This window comes from Megascapheus bottae, chromosome 22, assembly GCF_031878675.1.
Source record: "Megascapheus bottae isolate mThoBot1 chromosome 22, mThoBot2.hap1, whole genome shotgun sequence".
Lineage (NCBI taxonomy): Eukaryota > Metazoa > Chordata > Mammalia > Rodentia > Geomyidae > Megascapheus > Megascapheus bottae.
Genome location: NC_143530.1, coordinates 11771103 through 11780626, shown reverse-complemented (window position 1 = coordinate 11780626; position 9524 = coordinate 11771103). Strand labels below are relative to the sequence as shown.

General features: G+C 52.3%; 1 long non-coding RNA gene across 1 annotated transcript; it reads right to left on the bottom strand.

Moving 5' to 3' along the window:
- Window positions 1-7570: 7570 nt before the first annotated feature.
- On the bottom strand, window positions 7571-8323 carry LOC150047779 (uncharacterized). Its single transcript, XR_016539233.1, has 2 exons — window positions 8180-8323; window positions 7571-7728 (listed from the first exon to the last, which is right to left on the bottom strand). It is a non-coding gene; the product is annotated as an uncharacterized LOC150047779 (long non-coding RNA).
- Between the last annotated feature and the right edge of the window lie 1201 nt (window positions 8324-9524).

Below are 9524 nucleotides of genomic sequence, written 5' to 3'. Positions count from 1 at the left end.
GTGGAGAACCAGTTGAGCCGAGTAAGCCAAGTACATACAAGGCCTGAGTTTAAACCCTAGTACTGACCACCTCCCCCCTACCCTCTGGCTCATCTCAACCAACAAACCAAGCAACATAGCATACCAATAATTACAGCTATTCAGTCTAAGTCAAAAATGTAAGACTATCTAAAAATAACCAAAGCAAAAAGGACCGGTGGGGTGGGGGAGGTTTGAAGTGATAGAGCACTTGCTTAGCAAGCTCAAAGCACTGAACCCAAACCTTAGCAGGTTATAAAAAAAAAAATTAAGAAAGGGGGCCAAGAGTGTGACCTAGTGATAGAGTGCTTGCCTAGCATGCATGAAGCCCTCTTCCAATTATAGCCACTAATATTTATTTTTTGGACAGTCCTGGAGCTTGAACTCAGGCTTGGGCATTGTCCCTGAGCTTTTATGCTCAAGGCTAATGTAACGCTCTACCACTTGAGCCACAATGCCACTTTCAGCTTTTTCTGAGTATTTTATTGGAGATAAGAATCTGATGTATTTTACTGCCCAGGGCTGGCTTTGAACCACAATCCTCAGATCTTAGCCTCTTGAGTAGCTAGGATTACAGGCATTGCCACTGGCACCTGGCCCAATATTTCTTTTAATTTGGTCAAATGCATGTGCTCATGTGTACATGTGCCCACACCCTCATGATGCAAATGAGAATCTCAGAATTGCAGTTTGAATGTGTATACAAATTTGTCAGACTTCACCTTTTTTTTTTTTTCTAGTTGTGCGGCTTGAACTCAGGGCCTCAGCACTGTCCTTTGGCTTTTCTCAAGGCTAGAGCTCTACCATTTGAGCCTCAGCACCACTTCTGGCTTTTCTTATGTATGTGGTACCGAGGAATTGAACCCGGGTCTTCATGCATGCTAGGCAAGCACTCTACAACTAGGCCAAACTCCCGGCCCCAGAATTCATACATTCAAATCTGTGCCTTTGACTGTAACTAGAACATAGGTTGCCCATATTTCAATCCAAAATAAACAACTGCTTGCATCTAAAAGACAAACCACAAAGTTCAGATAGATGTGTTCAGTTTAATGGCTTATAAAGTCTGCAACCACCGAAACTCCCCACAATGCCTGGTGGCCGGGCCATCTACAACACCTGATTTATGATAACAGGAATGGAGCCCAGGGGCTTTTGGAAGCTAGACTTTCTCATCAGTTCAGCCCCATGCTTGACTCCCATTCCAGTCCTAATGAACTGAAGATGTAGAAAACACAGATTTCTCCTTTGGGAGAGAGAGCTTTCCCAACAGACCTATCCAGGCCAGTCTTGATGGGGAGGTAGGGGTTTGTTCCCAGTGAAATCCTCACTCTTTCCTTACACCCAGGCAGTGTTGCAACCCCTGAACTGCAGGCAGGACACAGGCAACTCAGTAGTTGGGGGCCTGGGTGGGTGGGAGGGACAGGAGAGGAAGCTGAGAGACCTGAGAACCTGGCAGGACTCAGCTGCCCTCACCCCATCCAGCTCCCAGCTGCAGCTGGTCCTCTCAGTGGTGCCCCCCCACCGAAAATGTGTAGGGGTACCCCGTGTGTGGCACATGTGACAGGGCCTCCCAGCAGCCAGAGCAGGAAGTTGGGATGGTGGGGAGGGGTCTCGGTCCTGGAGCAAGCAACTAGAGGGATAGGAGTCACGTACTCCACTACCTCCTGAGAGAAGTACTCCGCCTGCTTGGAGCCCTGGGTGTGAGGGAACAGCCCTCCTGCAGTGGAGCCCCCTGACCCCCCAGGGGTGCCTGGCACACACAGGGCTGAGGATTGTCACTTCAGAGTCTGTCCCTGTCTGGCTTCTACTTTGCCTGAAGAGATCTGGGAGGGGCTCTAGGAGGGTGTGGTCAGTAGACAAGGAATTTCCCTGGAAACGGGAAGTACAAGATGTGTGTCAGTGTGGGATCTCTGAAGAGCTGAGAGGGGAAGGGGGAGAACAAAAAGGGGGGCTTGTGATTGGCCTCTGCTGTGCAATCCCGCCCCCTGCCCTCCTCCCCAACCCACACCATCCCATTCTCTTTTTCTCTTCAGTCCCCGGTTCCTTGGGGGTAGGACCACTCAGTCCTTGGCCTCCATTTTCCAAGATAACAAGAAAGAAGAGCTGCCATGAATGGAATGCACGGTGTCTAAGACAGTGGGTTCCATGAATGATCTCATCTAACCCCCAGCAAGCTGATGATAGAACTCTAATTCTTCCTACTTACAGATGAGGAAACAGAGACTTAACAACAGTGAGGGGATCCCACTGGTACATGACAAAGCCAGCGTTCCAGATCATGATTTCCAACAGACAATATGCAAGATGACTGTCCAGGGCATGATGAGACAGATATTTAAAAGCTGGACCTTCTCAGATAATTAGGACATGTGGTCAGTTATTATATATAATACTCTGGTGGGGGGGGAAGGGCTATAATTTTAGAGCCAAAATGTGTACTACTAGTTATGATTTTTACCTAAAGAACTTCCATTAATCATGTTGTATCTCAGTTTCCATAGCTACAAAATGGGTCTTCATAATCCTAAGAAGTAAAGGGTTTGATCCAGTTTTCTTTTTCCTTCCTTCTCTCTTTCCTTCCTTCCTTCCTTCTCTTTTTCTTTCAGTGCTGATACTGGGACTTAAACTCAGGGCCTGGACACTGTCCCTGAGCTTTTTCACTCAAGGCTAACACTCTATCACTTGAGCCACAGCTCTATTTCCAGCTTTTAGTGGTGGTTATTTGAAGATAGGAGTCACTCAGACTTTCTTGCTCAGGCTGGCTTTGAACCATGATCCTCAGATGTCAGCCTCCTGAGTAGCTAAGATTACAGGCATGAGCCATCGGTGCTTGGCTCATTTATTTATTTATTTCTTCATTTGTTTATTATTTTTAAACTCTGGAAAGCCCAAGCTCTTTCATTCCTTTGGGCCTTTGCATGTGCTGGTTCCTGTACCTTGAGCCCTTAATCCCCAGTCATTGTCCCCAACCTGTAGGCCATAGCTCTGAAGAAGCCTTCTCTGACCACCCAAGACACCAATGCTCTCAGTTGGATCACTGTTTTATTTTTCTCCAGTGCACTTGTCATGATCCCAAATTATCTTGCTAATTTGTTTCATTTGTTGGTTTATGGCCAGTCCCCAGCTCCAACTGCCAAAGATGTAAGTTTCTTGAGAGCTGGGACCTCTGAAGGGTTCACTGACCCAGCCTCCGTGCTCAGAGCAGGACCCAGCAATCACAGCAATGAATGAACGACTGTGCTAGGAAACAGCATTATATTTAAGTGACTGACTCTCCCACAGACCTTCCCCCGAGCCAAAGGGCAGTAAAAGTGCATTAATGGAGGCTTGGAGAACACTTTGGGCCTGGCCCACACCCAGCTCTGAAGCGCCCCAGCTCCAGGGAGCTGAGAGACTGCTGGGGCTTCCGGCTGCTCCCGGATAAAGGTCAACCCTTTGCTGGAACACGAGGTACTGCACCATCTGGGCCTGCCTGCTTCTGGCCTCATCTCCCTGGGCTCCCCAACCTGCACTCCATGTCCAGCCAGACCAAACAAGCCCAAGTGCCTGCCTGAGAACACGGCCACCTCCTGCCTGTATGCTTCTGACACACTGTTCCCTCCATCTAGAACACCCTGCACCCTTACTCTGCCCACTAATTCCCCTTAGACGTGACAAGACTTACCTCCCAGAAGGCTCCCCCCCCCCCCCCGCCCCCTTCCCCCATGTTCCCCACAGCCCTTTCTCTGGCCACACCAAGTCCTCATCTTCCCAAGGTGTTAGCATGACCTAGCTTTGTGTATGTTCCCTATTAGACTGTGGGCTGGGAGTCCCTAGATTAAAGCAGTATTCCTGGGGCACAAAAAAGTGCTTAGTAAATGCTCAGTTCCAGCTTTTGACTTTAAGCCCCAGGATACTAACTTAATTCCTGGAGCACACAGTAGCTGTTTAATAAATGCTCAAGTCCAGCTTTTGGATATCGTATGCCAAGGCATTATGATTTGTGAGGAACCTAATAGGTGCTTAATTGGTGCTCAGGTCCAATTTTTTTTGTTTTGTTTTTTGTTTTTTTGTGGGTCATGGGGCTTGAACTCGGCCTGGGTGTCCCTGAGCTCTTCAGCTCAAGGCTACTGCCCTACCCTTGAGCCACAGCCCCACTTCCTATTTTCTAGAGGTTAATTGGAGGTAAGTCTCAGGCCTTTTTGTGCCCCGGCTGGTTTTGAACCTTGATCTTCAGATCTCAGCCTCCTGAGTAGCTATGATTACAGGCTTGAGCTACCATGCCCGGAACTCAGGCCTGATTTTTGACATTGGGTACGAGGACACTAGCCTAATTCATAGGCAACTGACAGGTACTTAATCAGTGATCAAGCCCAGCTTTTGGATTTTGGATCCCAGGGAATGAAACTAATTCCTGGGGCACACAGTAGACCCTGGATAAGTGTTCATTAAAATCATGAGCCCAAGAGGCTCTAGGATGAAGTAATAATGCAAAATACCTCCAAAACAAAATGATGGCATAGGGAAGAAGGCAGAAGGGGCTTTGGGAAACTTCCCAGGAGACTGGAAATGCAAAAAGCAAAACTCAAAGTAAACACAGATGGGTTGAGACATAAAAACAGAACTCTTGAGTGAGCAGGAGAGAGAAGAAAGGAAAAAGAGGAAGAAGAAAGAACTCAGAGGGGACACAGTGTGCCTGAAAGCCACTGAGGACAGGAAGCCAGAGACTCAGACAGTTTAACTTAAACACACAGGGTATCTGGTGGCCCTGGAGTAGAGGAGGGTGGCATGGGCAGGGTGGTGCTTTGATCTCCTCCCGGTTGGTAGAGTTGGGCTATGTGTCACCAGGTTCAGACCACTGGAAAGTTCTCCTCTCCTATCTCAGTAGAGCCTGTGACAGGAAGCCCCGGTACCCTAGGCAGGGATGGCTAATTTGGTATCTTGCCCTAGGGTGCACATACACCTTAGCTGTTCTGCCCTGTTTGCCTAGCAACAGAGTGGATGCTGGTTCTCTTACTTTAGAGGAGCATTAAACTTGTTCTGAATTAGGACAGGTAATATAAATGCCAGGGGCTGCACAGGGTTGATTCTTCCCAAAGCCCAGTTGGGAATGGGCCCTAAGAAAGGTCATGTCACTGGGTGCCACAGACAACTGACTTTGCAGCCTTGGAACTCAGACTTGGCACTCGGTTTTTGAAGCCCAGTGTGAAATCAATACAACAGGACTGTTTATCTTTGAGCAGCGGGTGAGGGGCAACAGGCAAGCCTGTTTGGCTGAGAAGAGGAGCCCATGGCTGGAAAGGCTGACCAATCCAAATCTAGCCCCGAGTGGGAGCTGGGGCCTTCGAAGGCTTCAGGTTTCAGCCTGTCAGATGAACCAGTGATGCTATTATACTTCCCCCTGGGAGAGCAAGGCCAAAACAAACAAACAACAACAACAACAAACTGTGTTACCTCTGGACTCAATTCTCTTGAGCTCAGAAATATGGCTGGGAAAATCCGAGCGACAAGGACAGGAGAAAAGGATCAACTTGGAAGGCCCAGGGAACTTGCAAACCCCATCTGGAGCCTCCACCATCACAGAGCTTGTCTCAGAGCTGGGAGACAGGAGAGAGAAAGAGATTTGGGGATTTACACCCTTCTGGAACCCAACTTCTCCCCTCCAAGGTTCACTCTGTCCCTATAAGCATGGATGGTGGGAGACACATTTCATGGCCCATGGGGACTCTTGGGGAAGTGGGCAGGTGAGAGGCAGTGACTGACAGCAGGATACCCCAGCTGGAGAAGGAAGTGGAACTGTAAAGCAAGCAGTGCAGGACTGGACAGAGGCCATATGAAACACACAGTACATTCTGGCCCCAATGTAACAAACTGTACCAGTCTTTTCAAGAGCTGGGAGCACTTCAGAGGGGAGGGAAGAGAGCAGAGGTTCCTTGGAGGTTGGCCCAGCCTCCTCCTCCTCCTCCCCCACATCTCCCACAGCTCAGCACAGCAGGGAAAGTCCCACTGTTCCTTTTGCAACCCCAGGAAACCTACCATCCTCTCCGGCTCACACTCTGTACCCAGTGTTCCTAAGAGCTCCAGACTGGGAGGGAGCAATGAGTGTGGTGGGGGAGGGGCAGGACAGGCAGCTACAGCTGCCCAGGTAAGGAGGGGAGGGCAGGGGTTGCCATCAGTTTGTTGGGCATTGATCCCAGAGTCTCAGCCTGTAAGGGCTTCAAGCAAGGTACAGATGAGGGCATGGAAGTGTCTTATCCAAGGTCAGCTTTGTTCTCCAGGGTGGGACCAGTGCACATCCAGAACTGGGCAGTGCCGGGCACTCTTGGGTGTAGTAAGAAGGAGTGGCAGGCCAGGGAACAGCCAGTGCCCAGGGCCTGAGGGTGGGGAACCCACATTCAAAGCTGCCCCTGTGCTTTGGCATGTCCTGAGTGGGAGAGGCCTGGGTACTGTCCTCTTAACGCCCCCCAGGCCTCCCCTTCCCTTAAATATCAGAGATGATACATGTAAAGTGCTTAGCATGAAGGCTGTTTTGTGGCCATGTCAACCAAAGTGAGTCACCTTCACCCCTCCCCATCCTCCTACACACACTCACGCACACACACTCACACACACATACACACACATAGCTCAAAGCCTAGAACTTCCTGGGATCTTTCTCTCATATTACCTTTTGTTCCTGCAACTGTCTTATACATTTGGTACTTACCACCTGCTGGCACTTGGTTATTATTTAACCCTACCTAGTACAGAATATCTGCCTCCAAACTGTCCCAAGGGAAGGAAAGCATTTCAATACATCCAATATTTATTGAATTAGCAACTTCAGTGCCAGGCTTAGGCTGTGAAGGGTGGGCTGAAGAGTAGAAGAAGGCCTTGAAGGAAAATCAGATTCTGCTTCAAGGACTTTCTAATCTGGTTAGAACCGATTAGTAAACATATCACTAGAATAAGAGAAGAGCCACAAGCTGTTCCACAAAGTACAATGTGTGCAAGGGCGTTTGGAGCAGAGGACTCCGATCTTTATGGTCTGGACCTGGAGGGACCAGTAGACAAGAGGACAGGGGGGTACCCCCCTCCCCCACCCCAGTGACATCCACACCAAATGTGGAGTTGAGAAGGAGAACAAACAAAGGACTTTAGGAATTGTGTCAACATTTCCATGACATTCTTAGCAGGTGCTTACATGTCTTCCACACACAGATGCTCTGCAAATAAATTCTCCTTCCCTTCCTTGGTTTGAGGGCTGGGGCGATGGGTGATGTCTTTCTGCATAAACAAATCAGGATTTAGGGCTAGCGGCAGGTTGGCACTAGTGGTTTACACTAGTGGTTTACACTTGTAATCCTAGCAGCGCAGGAAGCTGAGATCTGAGGATCAGCCAGGTGGGAAAGTCCGAGAGACTCCTAACTCCAATTAAACCACCAAAACAGCCAGAAGTGACAAATCATGTTAAGTGAGGAAGCCAAGCTCAGAGACACAAAGGGCACATGTTTTCTCTCCTATGAGGAAGCTAGATCTAATATGGAACATGATAAATGTTCAGGACTCTAGACATTCAGACACAGAGAGGAACACGGAGGCTCGATATCTATTCGCATGCATCCGATTCTATAAAATAATATCTATCGAAATCATCCAGGAAATGGAAGCAAGAATTAAAAAAATAAAAAGGCTACAAGTGGTAGAGCGCTAGCCTTGAGCAACGAAGTTCAGGGACAGCGCTGGGACCTAGAACAGGCAGGAGAGAGGGAGGAGAGGAGCGGGGTGTCAGGCTCCAGCGGGACAGTGGGGTTCTGTCGGCCCCTCACCACGTCCACCCCCCCAGTGTCTGGGCAATCCGCGCTCCCAGCGTCCTGCCAGGGGCTTCCCGGGCTCTCCAAGAGGGCCGGGCTGGGATTGCCAGCGCCGACGGTGTCCCCGGGGTTCCCCGCTTCTGCGAAGCGCCCAGCACGCGGGAAGGAAGGGGGCGGCTCTTCCCGGGGATGGCTGGAACTGGCCCTTCCACGCGGTCTTCCGCCGTCCACGTGACCGCATCCCAGCTCTCCAGAGCCCCGGGCCGGCAGGCCCCCCACTATCTTGCGGCTGAGCGCTTGGGGTGGCACGGGCCGCATCCTCGGGGGGCGCCCAGGCCCTCCTGTCCCCACCCTCCACTCCCCAGCGGTGCCAGTCCAGGACCCACCCAGCTCTGGGGTTCTCAGCTAAGGTGGGCGGATGGCATGGAGAGGGCTGGGGTGCGCCGAGGCTGGTGAGTGCGCAGGCCTAGGAGGCCCCCCGCGGTCCTGGGGTGCGCTGCTGGGGGCGGCCGGGAGGCTGCGATCGCGGGGCGGCTGCGCGCCGAGCGCAGGCCGCGAGCACAAACAGGGCGCGGAGGCCGGCGCGAGCCCCTGGGCCGGCTGCCAGCGCGCCGGGGCTGGAACACAATGTCCTGGGCGGCCGGGCGGCCGGGCGGGCGCGGGCGAGAACAGCCTGACTCAGCAGCTGGGCGAGTGGGTGTGCTCGCTCCCCGAGACCAACCGCTCCTGCAGCCTGCGGTCAGCGGCCGCCCGGCGCGCGCCCCATCGGCCGCGCGGGGCTCCACGTGGCCCTGCCCGCCCGGGCCTCCTCGTCCTGGGCCAAAGCGTCTCCGGCGCGCAGCCTCGGCGCCCTGGGGAAGCGGTCGGCTGGGGAGGGGTCGCTCCGTTCACCGCATCGATAGGTATATTCTGGCCCCTTTGGGGGTTCCCCAGGTCCCCCACTCCGGACGCCCCTGGATTCCTCTGTGTGTGTGTGTGTGTGTGTGTGTGTGTGTGTGTGTGCGTGTGTGCGTGTGTGTGTTGGGGAGGTTTGGAAGTGCTAGGTGGCAGTGGAGAAGGAAGCAGGTAGAGAAAGCATCCTGGGAGAAATAGGATATAAAGCAAGAGTTCTCCCTTGTCTCTGTCCCCAGCTGACCCAGAGTTCAGCATCGCTTCCTGTCCCCTCCCCTCAAAACCACTAGGCCCCTGAAGATTTCCTTCTGGGAGGATGAAGCAGGTGTGGGGCTCTGAAGCCTCGGAGTATCTGCTTTTCTCTTGTCTTCACCCTCCATCTGAAGCCTCAGCAAAGATTTCGGGAGCCTGCCTGCCACCCAGCCACCACATTCCTCCATCCTTCCCTCTGCCTCCTGCCTGCCTGCCTGCCTGCCTGCTGGAGTCCAATGGGGCCATTGGGAGAGTGGCCACGGCCAAGAGCAGGGCTTTTCCTGGGAAGGAAGGAGGGGCTGTTTCACACTCCAGCCTCCTGGGGTGTCTGCAAGGTGCCTGGAGGGACACCCTGTGCCCAGAGAGCGCCAAGGCAGGCAGGGAGGGGCTCCGTCCTCTGGATTCCAGGAAAAGCTTTGGCAGGAGGCACAGGCCTGGGCTCCAGGGCCTTCAAGGGCGGGGCACTGGGGAAAGATCTTGGGCTGCTAAAGTGCCTCACCTGAGCCTCCTGGTCCCCCCCCCTTCCCATCCTGATCTGATGGGGTCACCTGCACACTCTAGAGCCAAAGGTGATGACATGAATGGCAA